Here is a 23,071-nt window from a genome sequence, read left to right as displayed (position 1 = left end):
TCAAAGAGCTAAGCTATTTTTGTGTTATTTACTAATGACCAAACCTGCTGTTTGAGCAAAACTTGTATAGACTGAATTAAATCAAGGACAGAACAAAAGGGAACCTTAAACAACAGCTTTATAAATAGAGATTCCAGTTTTACACTTTACTAAGCATAAATGAATGTTACCCACACAACACTTGTAACAGATTTCCATGTATAATTACTTCTAAGCTAAAATGGCATTTTCAAAGCTGGCCACAGGATTTAATCACACATCATCTACTAGCATTAAATTGAAGATAAGTGGCAGGCAGGAGGCAGACCTGTATACCACAGGGCCTCTTCCTATTTTTGACTCAAAAATTATTCAATTGTTTTTGTACTCTGAAATCTCTTAAATACTGAATATTTTGGTTGATTTTGTGAAGGGGGGGGGAAGTAATGATTAGACTGGAAAGGATAATTCAGATCAAAGATTTACAGTATACACTTTTGATTTTTCTGCAAAAGATTTTTATTATTGCCTATATGCCACAATCTATAATTTTGGTTAACAGCATTTTAGAAGCTTAGCTAGTGATCCAGAGTGTTGAAGGCCATCCTTTCAGTGGCAAATCAACAACTTTTTCATGTTTGTTCTTAATTTATGATCTGGAGTGTTGACAAAAGCTACTGAATGAATGTGTTAACATCTTTTTCACAGTATGCTATCAAAGATATTGAGTCATGCTGGTTAATGTTCACCTAATTCTTTAAGTGGAAAGCAGCAAGGGGAATACCACATTACTAAATAAGACAAATATTGGAAAGTCTGGATATTTCCAAATATCTCTTTGTTCTGCTAACAATTCTAATCATAACTAAGGAGAAATCATCCACAAAAAAAAAAAAAGGGCAAATAATAAAATGCAAAAAAAAACCCTATTTAAACACAGGGAAATGTAGTAACTATACAGATGAATGAATTCTTCATTATAAAATTTCTTGCATTCAGAGCATGTGAGCCACAGAATTTTTCAGCCCAGTTTCTTGAATAAATCATTCAGTTAACCACAACCAAGCCATGGCTACATTAGGGTTAGCTGACAATGTGAAACAACATTTACCCTGGGCCAGGCTTCCCAAATTTATTTTTCACTTCTCCTAATGCTGAGGTAGGAACATCTCTAAATATTGGCTCCTCAGGCAGTGTTTGCACGCTGCTTTGGGGAGCTATATCTTCTAAACTTCTGCCATAGAAAACATCGGTTAGTCAGTCTGGGATAGCTAACAGTGTTCATACTTATGCCTTATAAAGCCTTTTGTAAGAAGATTCAGAGAAAAGGAAAATAGCAAGAAAAGATCTTGATTTTTTTTTTTTTTTAACCACAAAGCATAAAAGCACAATAAGTATCTCATATGTCTACTAATCTATTTAGATATTTTGTTGTGATAGAGATAATTAAAGTCATGGAAGGATTGTCTTTAACCAATTAAGAAATTCACCTTCAGTGTGGAATTATCTTCAACTGAAAGAAGACCATTTATACAGAATGTAATCCAATTCCCATTTTCATGGTATTCAGTGATACTTTCACCTGTGCAAATGACAGCACTAACTTTAATAGTCTAAATGGCTGTGCCTAAATACTGCTTAAATGCTAGATATTGCTCCAACCCCAAAAGAGCGAGTTAGGTGTGGAAAAAAAGTCACCCACCCACCCATCTAGTTCTGGAAGCAGTGAAGTACTTTGGCAAGCAAAATTGGAACTGGAAAGGTTCCTACATGCTCTCAGGTACCCTGGAGATAACTTCAGTGTAGCTGGAGTAAGCATTGCATGATCCTTGAAAAACACATAGCTGAAGCATTAAGTCCAGTGTACACCCATCCCTGTCCTTCAAAAAATATGCACTGGTCTCACCGAACATAATAGCCTGTCAACTAGGGTATTTACTAATGAGTGACAGACCAAGGTTAAATTTCTTCTAACCAAGGTAATTCCAACTCATGGGAGTTGAGATCTGTTCCTCTGACATCTCCCTTGTAAATACCACCAAAGGCACTTTCCCACCTACAATGGCTTCCTAGCCAGAAGGGGCAAAATGGGGGTACACTGACACTCCTGAACCTTGTTATTCAGAACATGTATGCATTTTACACTGGCAAGCCATCACATAGGAAAAAAAAAAAAAAAAAAGTTCGCTGCACAGACATCAGAACGTTTATGTGTATCCTCGCCTCGCACATGCTCCTCCATCTGGGCGCCCTAACTTCTGGGAAGCTCCCCAGTCAACATGTGAGTTTTCTTGAATAACCTTTTGGCAGTCCATTGAACAAAACAGAGGCTAACTCCAGCTCAGTGAGTCACCCTGCTGGGGTGAGACACCTAAAAAATCTTTGGATCACACCCTATAAGCTTTGTTAAGATTACAAAAAGCAGATGCATACTTTTCTAGTGACTGATACTATTCTTCATTTTTTTAAACAATGATGTGTAGTGGGGAGAATTATGATAAAAGTAAACAAAATTCAGCAGGGAGTATCAGAGTGATTTATTTAGATTCTGATTTAAACACAGACTACAGAAATGCTGGTCACTTATTTCAGAGTAAGTTTTGGAGTGCTTTAGACATGAAATATTTGAACATGTTATTTATGTTATTTATGAAGTGCAGAATACTCTTATACCCACTTCTGCATATAATATCTAAAACAAATAATATGAGGGTACTTCATGGGGTAAGGGACAAGGAAATTAATGAGTTCTTGTTCCAAACATAAGAAGGAAAAGGTGGCATTGCCCCCTAAATTCAAAGGCGTTCAACAGGCAACCTGTTTTCACAACTGTTTGATCTTTTTGTGACATTATGTATTTGCCTTTCCATGATGTTTCCAACCATAAAATCTCTTCCCCCTAACATTTGTACACTCACTTTCTTGGGCAGTACTTCTGGAATGCCTAATGACAACTGACAAGAAGAGGATTTTTCAGCTAACTTTCTATTTAGTGGCAGAATGCTAAAGTGGCACTTGCTGGACTCCACCAGCCACATGTGCAAAGGAAAAACCAACTGCTGTATCCAGATGCTTAAAGACCGTGTTCCCTTCTAAGGTACACTGTAAATGAATCAGAAATAACTCTGTTCAGGTCAATGGATAAAAATTGTTCCAAATCTGTTAAATGCTAATGCAGAACTACTTTTTCTTCACTGCTTTTTCTTCAGCTGGAAGGAGAAACCATTCTCTAGTTTCGTCAAGTTATGCACACCCTTTTCCTGAGACAGACAAATTTAAGATAATGGTCTTACTGTGCTGAGAAAGTGATGAATCACACTATTCTTTCCCACCATCCAGATCTTGGGCAAACTAGGAAGCTGCTTAGACTATATGCCAACTTCATTTCATGCAACCTCAGGCCAATTACTATCATCCTCTACTCCTTCCAGCTCTCCTTGACAGATGCAGAAGCAGCAGGCTGCTCCAGCCAATGTGCTTCTGTTGCACTTAGCAAGGTGCAACCACACTCCTGCTGTATTTCAGCTGTAATCAAGATGAACATAATAAGCAAGAAGTGTAAATTGATATAGTTTGCCTTGCAAATCAATGTATTTTGCAATTATGTTCAGTAAACTATGAAAGAGTGTTTTTAATGTGTAAATTAATGTATGTGTCTGCCATCCCTGCAAGGATACCAATGCAAAATATTTGGCTGTTCTAAAAATGTTGGCTTTGGCTCTTTAAAAATGTTATCTGTTCCATAATAAATTTTGTCCACTCTTTAATCTCCATTGACAATCAGGGATTCAGGCAGTTTCCATGCATCCTAAATGTGTCCTGGATGACAGCCAGTTTGTTTAGTTCCCAAACACTGGGAAGTGAAGTTACCAAAAGACAGGTACTTATATATGGATGTTGCCTCCAGACCTTGTGGTAATGGTGTCAAAATAAATATTTACTGATTAGCATCCATCAGGTGGAATTCTAGTTCTGCACAGAACCAGGAGTTTTATGGAAAAAAAGGTTTCAATAGGAAAAAATATTAAATTTAAAAAACCCCACAAGAACAAAAAACAACACACACCCTCCCCCCAAACAACCAACAAAACAAAATAAACAAAACCACAAACAAATAAACAAATACCCCTCCCCCCCCCAATTTTGAAAGAAGTCTTCCTGTTAAGTCATAGTTAGAGATTATGAGCACCTTCACGGATTTTGGACTTAGCACAGTCTTTTTAGGACATAAGTACTGGCAAGAGTTATTTTTTTACCCTTCTTGTAAAGTTCCATTATAATCATCCAGGACATTTTTCTATACCACTTTAGAGTGATAGAGATCAATATCTACTTCTTCAGTTAATGGAGACACTGAGAGCCAAAATACCTACACAATCAAAATAGAAATCAGTAGAAAATCAGATTTCAGTTGGCTCAACAAAACCTCCCACAAGCTCCGAAGAGGAAGTTGTCTTCTTTTTTTTTTTTCTCCTCTCCTGAGAACTTTTTTAGAGTTTTATAGCATAAATCCAAAGGCATTTTTAAGTAATTGAAAGGGGAAAGCAAAGTAAGATACAAGTTTATCTTGGCAGGGGGGACAAGATTCTCACACTATATGGAGCTGGATAATCTGACTTCCTCAGGGAATGAAAAGTCATTCTCTTAAGTAAAATATTTAATTAAAGATTGGTTTTAAAGATCTATTTCAGATGTCCTACTTGTTTGCCAAGTTTGTGCAAAAAATCCACTGTCTTGAATATTCTTTTGAATGATAGTGAAAATCTATATAGAGCCACCTCTTTTAATCTTAGGCCTTCAAGAACCAGTAAAGAAAATGGAATAAGAGTTCTTACAGAAATTTTGTATTGCTTCTTTATTTCTTACCATTTGCTACAAAACACATGGAATTTGGGCTGGGACAACTATTATACTGAAAATTTTAAAAATAAAAAAATTCAAGAACAGCAAAAACATCATCTATTTCGATACTTAGCATACAATGAAACCCATGTACATGATGAAAATGTCTCTGTCCTCCCTAGTATTTGATTTGTAGTATGAAGTAAAATAGGTTAAGTGCATTCTTACTCTTTCATGCACATAAACTTTCCTAGAAAGTAAACTATATTATAAATCTGAAGAGTTTTCAGTTCACTCTTGAGCATCTGGAAAGAAAACATCACACAGAATCACAGAATCACAGAATCACAGAATCGACTGGGTTGGAAAAGACCTTAGAGATCATCGAGTCCAACCCTTGGTCCAACTCTAGTCCGTTTATTAGATCATGGCACTAAGTGCCATGTCCAATCTCAGTTTAAAAACCTCCAGGGACGGCGAGTCCACCACCTCCCTGGGTAGGCCATTCCAATGCCTGACCACTCTCTCTGTAAAGAATTTCTTTCTAATATCCAGCCTAAATTTCCCCTGGCAGAGTTTAAGCCAGGAAAAAGAAATTCTTATACAAAGTTTAAAAGTTTTTATGCAAGTTTCTCTCTCTCTCTTTTTTTTTTTTTTCCTTTTCTTTTCCCAATCCTTTTATACTTTCTTGTATAACCACATGATGATTTCTGAAATGTAAATCACAGACTGGTCAACTCGAACTTAAAGCGAACACACATTCACAGAAAGATATTGTTCTGTTTATGAACTCTGAATTCATTTAATAACATCCCTGATAGGCCCTGCGTTTTTACAGGATGCAAATTCAGAACTAATTTTGCTGACCTGCTCAATATGAGAAATCTCATTACAAAAGGATAATTGCTGAACACAGACCAAAACTAGATGCCAGTATGGCCAAGATTAAGTGTGTTGCATCCACCTACCTAAATTGTATTACATCCTTACAATTATGAATTTAGATGTGATTAAAGAACCCTATTTGGATCTCTCAGATATGCCAACACCAGTATAAACTTTGACAGCATGGAAGAATGATGTTTTTTCACAACAGTATTGTACTATATATCATAAGACTATTAATTTCCTGACTTTTTATAGCTGCTGTCTACATTGCTGGTCTACAAGAGCACTCAGGATAAGGTGAGAAACCGAGGTTCCATAAATTATGTAGTTTACATCACGATAAAGATCATGGGATTGAGGCCCAGCAGCTTTCCTCGGTCCCTCTGCCATTTTGAAGATATCATGACCAACATCACGCAAATGTGGTACTCTGCAGTCCACCCAGAAAAGCTCTGGCGTCATCTGCTAGTAATGCAAATGGTATCAGCAACCTCAATTCCAACATACGCTAGGTGTAGGCAGTCTTCCTCAAAAGGCAATTAAAAAACCTAGAGCACATATCTCTTGACTGATTTGCCCCATTCCACAGCAGATATCAGTCTTCAAAGTCAATGTGGACTTCAGGTAACTCCTGGGATAGGTAGGCTTCAGATAACAGTTCAGTTACACCCCCCTCCTTTGATGTCGCAGATAGCTTAAATGTGTAATCGGACTGGATATAACCAAACAGAAATAGCGTAGGAGTAAAGTGGGAGTGAGCAGAATAATCATAGAATCATAGAATCATACAAGTTATGATCATCAAGTTCAACCATAAAACTAATGCTGCCAAGTCCACCACTAAACCATGTTCTTATATGCCACATCTACACATCTTTTTAACACCTCCAGGGATGGTTATTCAACCACTTCCCTGGGCAGCCTGTTCCAATGCTTGACAACCCTTTCCATGAAGAATTTTTTCTTAATATCCAATACAAACCTTCCCTGGTACAACTTGAGGGCATTTCCTCTCATCCTATCTTTTGCTACTTGGGAGAAGAGACCAACACCCTCCATGTTACAAACTCCTTTCGGGTAGTTGCAGAGAGCAATAAGGTCTCCCCTCAGCCTCCTTTTCTCCAGGCTAAACAGCTCCAGTTCCTTCAGCCGCTCCTCATAAGGCTTGTGCTCCAGACCCCTCACCAGCTTCATCACTTTTCTCTGAATTTTCTCCAGCACCTCAATGTCTTTCTTGTGAGGGGCTCAAAACTGAACACAGTATTTGAGGTGAATCTTGGGAAATTGTTCCAGTTCTTCACTGCTCTAATGGTTAAAAGCCTTCTTGCACTGTCCAGTTTAAGTGTACTGATAGCAGTTTATATCAATGTGTTCTCGTGGCAACACTGCTCCTTTGCTTATACTCCCATCTTTCCAGTTTGTTCTTTTGATGTATTTATGGAGGTCAAGCCTACAATCCGAATCTTCTTTATGCCTCATTAAAAAGCCCATCTGACTTCCAGTGCCACATAGAAGCAACATAAAAACTCAAAACCCCATGGAAAATAAAGCAAGCATTCCCTTTCTCTTACCTCCTCTCAGATTAGAAACTGTATTTATTCACTTTCTATGGTATCTTAGTTTCACAGGCTCTTCTCTTCAGCAAATGTAAATAGAGGATTACCCTGCCTCTTACTGAGCCTTGTTGCAGCTATTACAATGGATGTGTTATCCAGCCAGGTGGTTGCTTCTGAAGAGGAGCAAACAACTTAAAATCAAAGTCATGCAACTTTTAAATAGAATTGTTCTTCATTAGTCAGAGCAGTTTATCCCATTGATAAATAATAGCTGACATAAAACGTATTCTCAATTTACTCACATAAAAGCTGTCTTCTCTGGGTATATTCCAGAAAACAGCATCTGCATCAACTTAAAAAGGCTTGGAACAGGAAATTCAGATGCATCAGAACTGAGACATTTTCACACAAGATGAAAACTTGACACCAAAAAGCCAGGAGATACAGGAGTTTTTGTTTGTTTGTTTTAGTTGGTTTGTTTGTTTATTTTGGTGTGTGGGTTTTTTTGCCAAGCCTTTTTGGTCAAAGTTTTCAACACTAACTACAGCATTGATGAAAGAAGGTCATTCTGCTTTTCAGCTGCTTTTCATCTTGGATCTTTTGGGAAATACTTAAAGGATGTTTTAGGTTTTCTTCCATCATCAGTAGTGACACCTCAAATTTCGAATATAAGTAATAAAACCTGTTACTCGTTCTTTCAGAATTCAAAAGATTCTTTAATAAGCACTATTCCAAACATATGTAATTACCTTGGAGCATGTAACAGGGATGAAAAATATCCTTCACATATAGCTCTAGTGCAGGATGAAAAAGTATCATCAGTGCAGAGCTCAGCTGCAAATATGGGGCCAAGTCATGGTCTTCCATAGTGAAACTTGAGTTTCTGGCCCTTTGTTCTATTTTTACTTAACAGAGAAATTCGGAATATTGGACATAATGCCTATAAATTATGTGCCTGTATACCCATTAATGATTCAGAAATGTGGCTTTACACATTTAACACAAGCATGTTTTACAAGCATCTTATGTACAAAACACTAAGTCAATAGAAGACCTAGTATGTGCCGTAAGTGAATATGCGGAGGAAAATTCAACATAACACTGTTCAGTTTGCTAGAAACAGTGTAAGTTTTAAAACAAATACATAAAACTTTCCACACTATGTTCTACCTTCAACAAAACATGTTGTTAGGCAATGAAGGCGGCTTCTGGTCCCATAAACAGCCAATACAGACTTTTTAATAATAATCTGTAGTTGACTTCTACAAAAACTGCAGGAAGTTTTGAGAAGAGAATTTGTCAGAGGAAAAGATTAAAAAAAACAACCAAGACATTTAAAAGAACTAAAAAAAAAAAATAAAAGAAAAAAAGAAAAATGAAACCTGCATAGGTCAAGAGAGGTTCTCCTTCCTCTCTACTCTGCCCTGGTGAGACCATACCTGGAATATTGTGTCCAGTTCTGGGCCCCTCAGTTCAAGAAGGACAGGGAACTGCTGGAGAGAGTCCAGCATAGGGCAACAAAGATGATTAAGGGAGTGGAGGACCTCCCTTATGGGGAAAGACTGAGGGAGCTGGGGCTCTTTAGCTTGGAGGAGATTGAGGGGTGACGTTATTAATGTTTACAAATATACAAAGGGTGAGTGTCACGAGGATGGAGCCAGGCTCTTCTCGGTGACAAACAATGGTAGGACAAGGGGTAATGGATTTAAGCTAGAACATAAGAGGTTCCACTTAAACTTGAGAAGAAACTTCTTCTCAGTAAGGGTAACAGAGCACTGGAACAGGCTGCCCAGGGAGGTTGTGGAGTCTCCTGCTCTGGAGACATTCAAAACCACCTGGACACATTCCTGTGTAGCCTCATCTAGGTGTTCCTGCTCCGGCAGGGGGGTTGGACTACATGATTTTTCAAGGTCCCTTCCAATCCCTAGCATTCTGTGATTCTATGATTCTATGATTCTATGATCTCCTGGTCATGTCCTAGCTTTGGTGCAAAGTTTTCATCTTCCTTTATCAGGAGATGCAGGAAAAACCCTGAGGACTTTGAACATGTTGAACTGATTAGTCCCAATAAAAATACTGCTGTTCTTTGTTCATTTACATGGCATTTCTTGATACAATAGTGAGCTAACCAGAAAGTCTCTTGCAATATTTCCCTGGGAAATGTGTAAGTTTAAACCTTACCATTCAAAAACTTTGAGCATATGACTGCACATTTGTCAATAAGGAAACAAGGTTTCAATGAGCCCATCAGAAACAACATGGCCAGGTTTACATTCTCCCTGTACCTATTTCAAACTACTCATTTGCAAGATTTCAGTAGGTTGTTCAGAATGCTGTACTTCTTCTTATCACTACCTGACAAGCTGAGCTGCACATGTTAGTAGTGCACCAAGAAATGTGAGAAACATGCTGTTTTATCTCAGCTCTTTCCAAATAGCACAGAGTAAAACAAAACCAGATTTAAATCATTTTCTGACTGGAAAAAAACAAAAACAAAAACAAAACAACTTTTTTAAATTCCAGATCCTGATTTCAACTCCGTTCTCTCATATGTATTCATGAAATCTACCCAGTAAATAATTTTACCTTCAAAAAATGCTCTAAGCTCAGCATTTAATTTCCTACATTATTTGAATTAGACACTTTCCTATACATTCTCAGAACCTAACTGAACAATTTAGCTTTAAGGTAATGATCTGTGAAAGAACAACACAATCTTACATTTACACTATTATTGAAATATAAATGAATTAAGAACAAATCAATATTTTTTGTGACAATAATATTTATCCAAAGGGATATACTGATAGATGAGATTAATCTCAAACGCCTTGAAGTTAAAGCTTGTGAGACTGCAGACAAATCAGGTAACTGGCACATCAAATTAGAAACTAATCTTCAAAACATTTAAGTATGCTTGCAAGGCAACGTAAGCACCGGGCAGGCAATAAGCCATTTACCTCGGCAAGCTGGAATTACAAATACATTATGCCTTGTCCAAAAGTAATTAAGTTGGCATATTAGTAGGAACAAATCAGCAACATTTTCTTAAGTTTTTAATCTAAATTGAAAAATTTTCATATATCAAAAATAACTAAGAGATATTATTATTCCAACTGCACATCTTTTTACCACAGAAAATGAACATCAGTTCCTTTTTCAAAATTTACTAAAATGCATTGTTCCACTGTTAATTTTAAAAGTTTTTTCTGAAATTATTTTCATGTGACATACACATTAGTTATTTTTTTAGATAAAGCAAATTGCCAGAGTGGCCATTTTAGGAATTTGAAGCAATGTATGAAGTTGTTTCTGGACAATGTAAGTTGAAGATAGCAAAAATGGATGGGAATGATCAAAATGTTTCCTACAACATAAAAATCCAGCGACTGCATTACTGCATCAGAAACTCAAGGATACTTTGAATTCCTGTGCACCCCTAAAAGGGGAGGACATACTTTTAAGTGCCTTTTCTTGTTGGTACTGAAATACTGTAAAGAGCTTCTTTGAGGGATGGTCCATGGGAACTCCATTGTCTTTCAATGGCTGGGGTTATGCAACGTGTCAGCATTGCATAAAATGTTATGAGTTCTAACCATTCATACTCACATGATAAAATAAAGATCTTTCAGTATGTCTCAGCTGTCATTACTTTCATTTGTAATTGGAGTTCAGCTACAATTTATTTCAAAGGATTTTCCTTTTTTCAAAACTAAAGGCTGAATTGTTACAGATGGTAATTTTGGCAGATGGTTGTATATGAAACTGAGTTTATAATTAGGCCAAATCTGACTTGTGCAATTAAGGGAATGAAGATTTGGAAAATAAGAGGTGTCAGATCGGTACATGATCAGTCTGGTAGCCACAGAAAACTGAAGCAGCCTGATCATTCACACTTAGAGAATATATTGCCTATTTGAAATTTTCTCCCTAATTGCATGAATTAGAAGATAAGCAACCTTTCATGCTCAGGGCACAAACTAGAGTAACCAGGGCTTTTTACTTACTTAAGTGTATAATCCTTTTTTCTTCAGTCGAGGTTAATGAGATGGTCTAAGCAACCTAACAGCTCCCTGGTGCTAAGAGAGGCTCTCAGCATCTCCTTCTCTGCAGCTTCACTGCTCTGACATTCACCCGACCCCTCTGCAAGTCAGTAAATTCACAGCCAGTGATGAGCCAATTCAGCTCAGAGACAGAAAACTAATCCCTGAGGAATGGGTGGAGGAGGAGAAGAGACATGCAAGGATGAGAAGACTAGAACTACCACTTTTGATGGAAGTGACCTCTTGGACTCACTCTGACATTTATCAAGCTCCATTTCAAGCCATATTATATCTAGTGTCAAAAGCTTTCCAGACTGCTAATTGCGTGTGAAGGTAGCATTGCGTGTTTTAGCATCTTCTGACTTTCAGTTGTGTTAAATATTTCTTTTCTTGTGTACCAAGAAAAAATGAGCAATGTCCAGTAATCTTTCTCACTACTACTTCTTATGTACCACTATACAGATCTCTCAGTAGTTTCTTGCCCTCAGCTTTCAGTCCCCTTTCATATGCATTATTTCCGTATAATGCTTTTCCCTATTTTACAATCACCATTTCTGTTATAATCTTTTTTTCTGATGGGGCAAGCAGTACTTTTTTTCAAGATGGCTGACTATCACCATCATAAAAGCTTTCTCCTTTTACACTTCTCTTCCTGCTCCTACTGCATCTCAATATGTTGGTTGATTTGTTCTAGCACAGGTAAAATATAGGGATTTTTCACCCATTTTTCCTGACCAAGTATTGCTACAAGAATATTAAAAAAGAGCTTGTAAAAAGTTTGTACAAAGTCATGAAAACTGTTCTTATTAATGTAGTTACAATTAGTTCAAAACATTCCTTCCAAAATGCAGCCCCCTTGCACTTCAACACAACAAACTCCACTTGCCATCATGCCATCTGTTCTTTTATCTTCTCTAAACCTTTACAAAGTTCCTCGGAATCTCTTTTAGTTTCAATTAACCTGAGTAATTTATGTAGCTTGCACATGTTGTCATCAATCTGTGAACCCTCTTACCAGATTGAACTATATGAGGTTGCTGACAATTAGGGAATGTTACCTCTTAGGTTTTTGCCATGTTACAATTTAATGGCTTATTCCTACACTTTGCTTTCTGTCCCTAAATCATGTTTTTCTCAAACTGTTATGATAAGGGAGATACAATATAGGGCTACTCATTTCTTTTTTAATCTTTTTTTTTTTTTTTTTTTTTCTTTTAAAGCTAAATAAGTAATTTCAACACTTTGTCTTTATTCACCCATTTTGAAGCACAAAGAATTTTAGTACATTGAAAGCATTTGTGTTGCAGTAGCTGGGCTTTTCTACTCCTTTCATTCAACTCTATTAATGCAATGTTCCCACCTTCCTTCCACTGACTGGTTTAAATACAGCAAGATCTGCTGACAACACAACAATAGAGGCAAGCTGTTAAGAAAAATTCTTTTTTAAACTCTGGGCATATTCATTAACTCTAAAGACAAGAATTAGGAGTTAATGAGTGCAGAGTTACTATATATTTAAGAAAATGAAGGGAACACCATGATCAGCTATTTTTACCAAGTTATGAACACCTTGTCTTTCCTGTAAAATTAACCTGAGTCATAGTTTATATCTTGCCTCAAACTTTAAACCTGTCCACACAAACTGTAATTCTAATGTCCTGGTGGTTTGTGGATGGCATTAGTTATTTTTTATTTTATTTTTTGTTATTATTTGTTGTTGTTGTTGTTTGGGATTTGTAGACGCTAGTGACTACAAACTCCACCAACGTGTTTCTAGCACTTGAGTGTTACCCCACAATTCCCCTGTGTTTCCAGGAAGAACAGGCACATTCCCATGATCTACATCAACGTGCAAGTGCCCTCTGCTTAGAACAAAGAGACACAGCTAACTCCATTGTCACAGAATTGTGACCACAGAACTAATACAAATGTCATTCAAATGCTACCTCAACGTTTTCGCTTGAGTTGTGGTAACTAGAGAGAACTGTAAATATCTAAACTTAAACCTGAAGCTCCACTTGTGGCTTTCCTTAAAAACTGCAGAAATCGTGGGGTAAACATACTGAAAGAAGATGTTGAGTCAGACAGTTTGCAGCTCGGCATGACTATGGAGATGCAGACACAACTGGAAGAAAAATAATCTGAGGAAAAAAGCTCCCCAAATCTCTACTATTTTTCAGAAATATAAGTGCCTATTAAATAGAGGTGCCTATACAATATGATTCCAAAGACACCAGTAACACAATACTTCAAATTCAGTTAATAACTGATAAGAAGTATTTGGTATACTCACAACATTTACAACGAGACAGAATGCAACGCTTTGGAAAAACAACTACTTTACCTGAATTTTACTGATGATTTTCACAGAAGCTACTTATAAAAAATGCAGTTGTAGATTGTGTGCAGAGCATTTGCTTCCTATAGAGCTTTATATATGGTCAAAAATATCAATGTGGATTACGAAGAACCACAGTTGTCAATAGTGAAACTACTCTTATGATATATGTTCAACAGCACCCTTGTTATAGATGTGCTGATAGAGAAACTCATGCAACTATTGACAAAATATAATATGATTTGTTATGTGATTTACACACGTAATTATCACAAGTTTCCTAGGACTGCTCTTCTTAAAGAAGACACATTAAGCTGCTCGGCCTATCACGAAATTTCTTTGGCTTCCATAATTAATCTTACAGAAAATATATCCCAGATTAGTGCAAAGCTCCTCAGACTATATACTTTTCAATGTTTACACTCTGAAACTCCTGTAAGACTAGTTAGGTATTTTCATAAGTGACACAGTTTCTTAGCAAGTTTACTTAAGCGATACTTGTCAACTTGTGCAGGAAAAAAATTCTCCCCAGTTTTGTAGGAATTGTGCCATTTACTCTGAAATAAGTAATGAAGTGCGTATGTTAAGAAAAATAATCCATTGCAGTGAATAAAGCCAAAAAGCACATTATAGTTTGACAATTAGCACTTTAAACAGCTACAAATTCAACAGTAATTGAAACAATGTTATTGAATGCAAAGCAAAAGGGGCTTGTTGCAATAGAAAGAAACCAGTGGGCTAAATTCAGATTAACTTCATATATGCATCAGACTGTTTCCAATGTCCACAACATTCTGTTACAGTGGGAAATGACCAAAAGTACTGGCAAATGTCTAGTTGATCACTAAAACCTGTGTGTGAGAACAAATTCTTAAAATGTGCTGAGGAGAAACAGAAGAAAGACAGGAAATTCACTCCAGCTGATTTAAAGAATGTTTTAGGCCAGATTTTTTTAAAGGCCAAATGAAAACACTGAATTGGATATTTCTAATATGGTTACGTGACAAAGCTGAGATACAGGAGAAATTAGTAATAACTTCTAAAAGGATTTGCTTTGGTGTCAATAAATATATGAGCTTTTTTTTTAAACAAAAAAAAAGCAAGAAAGGATTTTCTTAATATATTAAGAAAATAATTTATAAAATTTAATAATAATATATAAATATACAAATATACAAATATATAAATATATATTTATATAAATATATACATATATAAATATATAAATAATTTATTTATAATAATTTATAATAGTTTAAAATATATTAAGAAAATTGCTGATGTTACAGAGAAAAAGGTATTGTTGCTTCTAGAAATGGCAGACCAGTATTTCAGAGGACTCTTCATATTAATAGCTTATGAGTACAATCATATAAATAAACAATATATTCCACAGAACAGTGGATTCATCCTAATTCTGAGCTGCTTTGTTTTTATAGACAAGATGAAATACACTAAAACCAGTTTATTCAAATGATTAATATTTGAAGTGGGCCTCAAAAAGATGCACAGACTACTATAAAACCATATAGAACATTCGCCAGAGATGAAATCTACACTGTGAAAAAGGAAACAGGATGGTGACAGAGACACCTTCAGTATTTTGGCTACCAAAAGTACTGAAGTTGTATTGTCAGAGGTGAGGATGCTGATTTAAACACAGCAGAGGCCAGAAAAGGTGCACAAATAAATGAGGGTAGCACTGTGAGTTTACTCTCTCAATAGGGAGAGGAGAGAGAAACTTGAAGAATGAATGATCATTTTACAATGTGGGCTTGAGATGGGATGATAGGAAAAAAAAAAAAAATCAGAAATTTTGGTCACAGACATGGGGGGGAACAAAATCTTCCAACATCCATAGCAGAAGAAAATCGATGGGGAATTATGAACACCACCTTGCTTGGAAATTATATATTTTAAAAAACAGCAAGATTTTCACTGGATCTAGTAGCCTGAAAAGAGGACTTTCACTGCCTAGCTTTACACTATTAAAGGAACAAGTACTGAAGAAATTTGTCAAAACAGTTTGGAACAGACTATGATTATGGCCAGGATTTTTAAAGGACATGGATTTAGAGAATGCATGGCAAATCTAGGGCACATTCTTTGCCAGGGATTATAATACAGAAGATCAAAGCATCTTCAGTGACAGTATTTAAACTTATGGCTTATAAATGAGGTTCATACTTCCTTGAAAATAAAGAATGCAATACTCATCAGAACCATTTAAACTGGTGTCAAATACAGCATTGATAGTTTTTGCTATTAGAATAGAAATGCAATTCACACGTTGCAGAACCACAGTAATTTGAAAAATACAGCAATTACAAATATTAGAGATATATTTTTTCCCTCATTTTTAATATAACCACTAAAAAGCTCTGTTTATTCAGGAACATATTTTTTAATCCAAATGAAAGAGGGTGCCAAGCAGTGTTATACAAGCTTCCTAAATTCATTTGGCTGACTAATGTTCTTATTCCTGCACGCTTCAAAGTAGTCAAAGAAAAACAAATCTCAAGAAGAACTGACATTCAGATCTATATCAGCTCAAAGACATAATGCATAATATTGTCTGCTTGCCATTTAATGCAAAAGACAAATTTTGCTGAGTTCACTTAATAACAAGTAAAGGGAGGCTGGAAATTAGAGGGCTGGAAGTCAGGACTTTACAATAAAACATGAGGATCTTTAAATTTCAACCTTCTGAAATTTCTAAGCACTTCTTTTCATTTAGTGAATTACTTTGCATATGTGCAGCATATTATTATTTTAAATGTATTGGGACTAACTCCTTACTGCCTTATTTCAGCCAGACCACAAAAGCCAGCACCTTGATATCCTATTCCCATTTTATACACAATTATGAAATCACCAAATCACCATAAACAGAGAGGATTTTTTTTTAATCAACATGAAATCGAGGAAGAAACTTCTCTACACCCTTTAAAACTTCCACATTTACAGGCACAATCCAAAATCATACTTTAAAATAATGAACCTTGCACAACAGTATATTACTTCAAGTTTTCCGTATGTGCTGTAGACATCAATAGGTTCATACTTTTGTCCAGGAGCAGCTCCTACAAAAAGAGCAGCTGTATGATTTGCAGAATTCATTTTCTGCTCTAAACGGTAATAAATTGTCAGGACATGCACAACTTAGTTTTACAGTTTGACTTATGTTGCCAGAGTAACTTTTTTCCAAAAGCAATTAGAGGTCATGTGTTACTAAACAGACTGAAGAATCCATTCAGCAATGATGTATCATGCCGCAAACATAAAAGGAATACATATATGGGTCTGCTGCTACCAAGTAAGCCAAAGGTAGCAAGGCAAATCTTGTATTTTTTCCTCACACTTCCAAATTCATATAAAATGTATATACCTATCACATATCATCATAAAACGCCTATCAGAAAAGTAATTGAGCATTATTAAGTTCTTCCTCAAAAAATAACTTTACTTATCACTGAATTCTGAGTTTCACAGTAAACAACAAAACTACGCAATGAAAAAAACTGTAGATCCATTTGACGAGAATGGTTTCAGATTATCCTGTACAGGACTCAGATAAACCCTTATGCAGAGGAAGTTCTATTATGCTGTCCTCTGCCTTATTTATTTCATGATAAAGCACAGTGTGAATTCACACACAGGTTATGCCTCTACTGGAAAGGAAATCCACACCATTGGCACACATTTCCATGCACGTGTTATTCCAGGCTGAAACTGGACATTCCCAGGACTCAGCTGTGCCCACATTCAATACTTCAAATAGCTTCTTAAGGTACTTCTAAAGAAGAGACAGTAGAGTGAACAGGACTACACTTATCCTTGGCCTTAACAGTCAATGAACCGATGTCCCTGGAGCTGATGGTAGCAGAACAAACGAGAGGCAGAAGAACAGCTGAAAAAGACACTGGATGTGGGTTTACTGTAACTGAGACGGTTAATGTGATTGTATTGAAGCCAGGTTCACTCAAATGGGGTGGCCATTCTTGGAAACACCAAGCTACATGAACAGATAGGATGGGCAGACTGACATTTTAAGGCTCTGATTTGCAGATGCCTGAATCTTTCTGAATGTAGGTTCAGAGGCTGGCATGATTCGCAATCTGTGAATTTGGACTTGTGGCCTGAAATACAGGCACCTCTGTATTCCTAGTTCATGTGTCAGCCACCCTCAAGATGGAAAAAAAATAAATGTAGCAGCTCAGTTAATTTGGTTTTAAAGTATAACTTAACTCGGGGGAGTTAAAATCTTAATCTGCATAGACCCAGTTCAGATTTGGAGCAACACTGAAATTACACTCCAGATTCAGAGTCCAAACTTGAATTTTTCTTTTCTTCCCTCTGGCACAATGCATAATTATTTATACAATGTAGAACAGCTTCAACAAGACAGACTGAAGTCCTAGAGACTTAAGTTTCTACCCAAGAAAAGAGGTGAACTGTGTCTCTCTCACTCCAGTGAGCATGCTCAGGTAAATTCTTAGATTAGCCTTTTTCTGTCTGGATTGAATCAAGGTTTTTCACAAACCCAGAGGTAATCTCATCCTCCTGTGACAGCCCAGACTAAACCTGTAGGCTTTGCAGAACATGAGTCTGAGTTGAAGTGTGCAACCCACCTCTCCCCGGGCCCCAAGGCTTCCAGCACACTCTCGTCTCTCACTTCCCATCTCTGCTGCCCAATGCCAGTGAGATGCCAGTGAAGGTGGAAGAGCACAGAGATACTCATCCTGACTCTTAGAAATTCTTCACTGGAACATTAAAAAATACCATGTGAAAGGCTGTTATAAAGGTGTCCAAATGCACATGGGAGAAAATGCAGCTCTCAAGGCTTGAGCTAAATAGGATCTAAATGGTTATTCCCGAACCTGGTTTTCTCCATCCACTAGATTTTGCAGCAAAAAAGGAAGAAAAATAAAAATAAGCAAATACTTCAGTCCCTGCATGCTTACAAGTGCTCATTAACAGCAGTGAAGGTTTGGGCCTGGCAGGTATCTGAAAGGAGTGTCCACAGAAGACCTGCTTGCGGGATCATCTCAGACTGTTAACTAGTGGTCAACTATTGGCCCTGCAGAGGGGGACCCTGCAGTCTCCCCCCTGGCTTGCACCACCTGGTCTCACTTCTAACGTCGTTTCAAGTGGTGATGGAATAGCTGAAGGCTTGGGACTTACACATTTTGTAAAAGAGTGTGCTCCAAGGCACAGCTGCAAAGCGGCTGGTAACACAAGGACCTTCTTCAAACAATACCTGCAGTGACATCTTAGACCTGATGATATTTTTGCCTTGCACTCAAACTTAAGTCTGCTCCATACTGCAACAATAACACAAAAATGTACAAAGCAGAAAATTCGTAAGCACATTTAAAATGGTTATTGCGTCCATCTACCTCATATAATTTAAACATGGTTAAAACAGAAACAATAACCAATCATTCGCCTAGTGGTTATTAGATAATAATAGAAAATGAGATGATAATTTATTTCCTACATCATTGTGATCCAAAGTGTTCATTAATTTGAACTCCTAAACTGGCTTTTATTTAGACATACAGTAGAAATAATATCTTCATTAGCGTATCTACTTTCATTGGCCTCAGATATTATGAATGCTACCAGCTTTAATCAAATGAAATACTTAACATTATCTTTGTTCTCTCTGCTAGTAACTGTAGCATATTTTCAACTTTCGTTCTCATATTAATAATGTCTGATACTATTTACTTTTGTCAATAACTAAAATAATCTGCAAAGAAACCTATATTTTACATACTCCCTGCAGTCAGTTATTTCGGCACTGGTAATATTTACAAACATTGGTATTGCAGGTTTATGCAATGCAAATGTAGGCCAATCAACAAAAATAAAGAGAAGTGCTACTCCTTTCTACTCACCTTTTTTTTGTCCATCTCCTTTTTCCACAAGTGCACAGAAAAAAAAAAAAAGAAGCAAACCAAAAAAACAAGTGGATTTGCAGTGTGATTAAAAGGCTGACTAACCTCAGGTTTGGCTTACCAAAGACCAGGGCAAGAACAAACGCTTTCGTTTTCATCTGTCAGCTCCCACAACACTCAAATGGAATTGCGTAGGGAGATTTTTCCTGCCTTGCTTCAAATAAATGGGTGTTGTGTTTACATACTGCATACTGAGCATTGCCCACCCGAAGCCAAGGGCTGCATCTTGCCAACTCTTAACTTTCGTACAATATGGCGATTACATGAGCCAGCATACCATTAAGCCGCATAACAAAACTTGGAGAATGGCACTGTCAGCTTGCAGAACTGTACCTGAACAACTGACATGCAGTACACAAAAGGAGAAACCAGATTTCAGTACGACGGCAGAACTGGGTCAGAAGCATACTGGGTTAGCGGCCTCAGTTTAAACTACAAAGGCAAGTGCTGCGTATTTCATGGAGGTAAAAACTTACAGGCACTCAATACAAGTAGGCAGAGAAAAAAAAAATAATAAAAAGATCACTAAACATGCCTTCAGAATGCTCCCCCACCCTAGAGTCTTCCAGGTCATCTGCTGTTTATTTTCCATATAACACTTTATTCCAGGACATTCATTCCAACTGCGGCACTTGAAAACTGGCCTCTCTAAGCAGAGTCAAAACCAAGGGAAAAACAATGAGACCTTAGTCCACTGCTCAATGTGAATAGCACAACATCTTTCTGGCTCCAGCAAATTCTCTTTTTCTGTCTGATGAGCAGCAGATCTATACCTACGGTGAGCTCCAAATGTCTTCCAGTGTGCTTAGTGTTCATTTTTTTTTTGCAGCATGAGCAAGAAACATTGGAGATCAGAGCTCGCTATGTCCCCTAAAATAATGACCCTGCAAGCTTGTACCAAGGTATCAAATATCTACTTTGTGTTTTTGATTTTGCTTGTCGATATGAGACTGTAACTGGCAATTTGTGTACTAATTCTTTTTTCAAGTACCATTCTATAATAATTTCTCCTGAGGCTCCCACTTCAGTGACACAAACGTACTACAGACAGGACAACCTAAGAAGGTCCTTTAACTACCAGCAATAATGCACACATTTGGAGGTAAAAAGCTGAGCTGAGATCTAAGACCCTTCTAATACTGCAGTTTCTAATACTGCATCTAACCCACTGCTGAAGATCAAGTGCCTGAACCAAGTATCTGTGATACCTTAACATCAGCAGCCTTCTGAGCTAGCCCCATGGGTGACCCCTCCTTGTGGCATATTTCTTAGTAACTTAATCCTATTTAGACTGCCTTCAAATCAAACAAAGAACAAGCAAATCAGAAATCTGCTACATGCTTTTGCAAGATTGTATCACACTAACACCAAGGCTGTCCAGACATGAGTGATATTTTATTTGTTGTTATATTAGCAGGTAAAATGACATAAACTCACTTCTGATAACAGTTTTAATTACTAAGTATATAAGCCTGCAAATCCTCTCATACAAGTAATCCTTCAATAAGATTAATTCATTGAAAAAGGATTTGTATGACTGGACCCTAAATGCTTAATCACATTTTCAAAGCCATTTTACTTAAAAAAATACATCCAGGAGATGTTGGTACATTTAAAATAATGGATTGTATATTTATTAAACTGTATAGTTTCGGAAACAATCCTTCTAGGACTGACACTGTTGGAGAACATGCTCCTACAGCTCCTGTGGTTTCTCAGGTTAAGACTGATTTAAATAAACTGACCAACCTGCTCGCTTTGAGTCTAATGTTCAGCCCAACACTTCTCTTTCAGCACTTCCGTTGCACTGACGTATGACTCAGCTACTCCTTCAGCTGCACTAGTTATATATTATCCCTGTGTAACATTACCTCAAACATCAAAATCCCCAATTTATTTTAAGCATTATCCAGGTATTACTAAGTGTTTTCAAGGCTCAGTGATGAAGTTGTTCTCACTCTCTGTACTATGGCTATTGCAGAATATTTTATTTAAGAAATGTAAACTTCTTTCCTGGCTTCCCAATTCTGTTATTTACACTATGCCAGTTAGCAGACTAGACAAGGGCAAAAGTAGCCACACGAGAGCATAAAGACAATAATGTACTTTACTGTGCTGGGTGCCTCAATGCACTGAAGTCCTCCTTGTATCCACTTTACTTGCTCTGTCTTTGCACAATAGTCTTCACGGTTTTAATGGAAAGTCCTTCTCAAAGTACCTCCTGCTCTCATCCCCTTGGAATGATTAATGGTTTGGTATCAAATTTGTTTGCTAATCCTTAAAATGAAGGAAACAATCCTTTGGAGAGCTAGGAGTCTGTCACTATCTCCAAAAAGCAGGAAGCATAACTGCTTGAAGGCTGACAGATGCTTCAACACCATGACAAGAAGCTGTTCCACAGGCTACAGCTCGTAAGCTCCTGAGTCAAGCCATATGGTCTTGAATGCCAGGACTGCCTGTCTTCCCCAGTTTATTGGGAGAGAGGGATCATTCCTGCTTTGCTCTGAATTTGCAGAACTGTTCTGTTGCTTTTAGAAGTTTACAGTTTGTATGAAATAAAATCCTTGACCACTTGCACTCATAAATCCTCATTTGTTTGCTGAACAGTTTTTTTCTTCTCTGAAGAAACAGCCCTACATATATGATTCCATTGGCTAGTATAACGTCTTGTGACCTCATTGCTATCCACTCTGATATCAAATGAATGCATACAGCTAAGCTCATATAAATAGGGCCCTTACACTTTAACAGACCCTTCCCAACTAATAATCTATTCAGCATATTTGACCAAGTTTGTACATAAGGTCTGAAACAACAGCTTTGAGGTACAAAGCATCTTTAGTCATCTAAAGAGAATAACAGCAATGGATACATGCTGTTAGAATTAAGAACTGATAATTTAAGATAACACCTCACTGTACTTCAGCATTACAAAAATTGTCTCCAAGTTATAACTCCTTAAGCATGGGTACATCCTCCGGTACTTTGGTCAGATGAGATTTAAATATTTCAAAAAGTGAATATTTCTAATTCCTGACATCTCTTGAAAAACTACTTAACTGCCCAAAAGGCTTCAGTAAGGTCTTTCCCTTCTTCTGATAATATATTTTATGTCCTTTCCAAGACCATATGCTGAGGTGTCTTCAGGCTACTGGTGTGTGGACGACACAGCAATTTCCAAGAAGATGAACGCAATAAGTATCTTGCTTCTAATCAGGCAACATAGATGAAGGCAAAAGCCCCCAGTGCAGGATCAGTGGTGTGTGTCCATGCACTGTTCTTTCTCAGAGCTCAGTCTCGGCACTGAGTGACCCCTGGCCTTCACTGAGGTCAGCCAGGATGGAGGGTACCGACACCTTGCAAAGTCGAGCCTTAAACTTTTTCTCTATGGAGTTTCCCTGAGCTGCTTCTTGTTACGAGATAATTTTTCCACTTGTGTCTGTCCCCCATCCTTCTTCTTCT

General features: G+C 37.1%; 1 protein-coding gene across 4 annotated transcripts in view; it reads right to left on the bottom strand.

Moving 5' to 3' along the window:
* Positions 1-23,071, bottom strand: part of KITLG (KIT ligand) — a 58,568-nt gene that overhangs the window by 34,613 nt on the left and 884 nt on the right. The gene's annotated exons all lie outside the window — the stretch shown is intronic.

This window comes from Streptopelia decaocto, assembly GCF_964273445.1.
Source record: "Streptopelia decaocto genome assembly, chromosome: 1".
Classification (NCBI taxonomy): domain Eukaryota; kingdom Metazoa; phylum Chordata; class Aves; order Columbiformes; family Columbidae; genus Streptopelia; species Streptopelia decaocto.
This window is presented reverse-complemented; position numbering and strand designations above follow the sequence as displayed.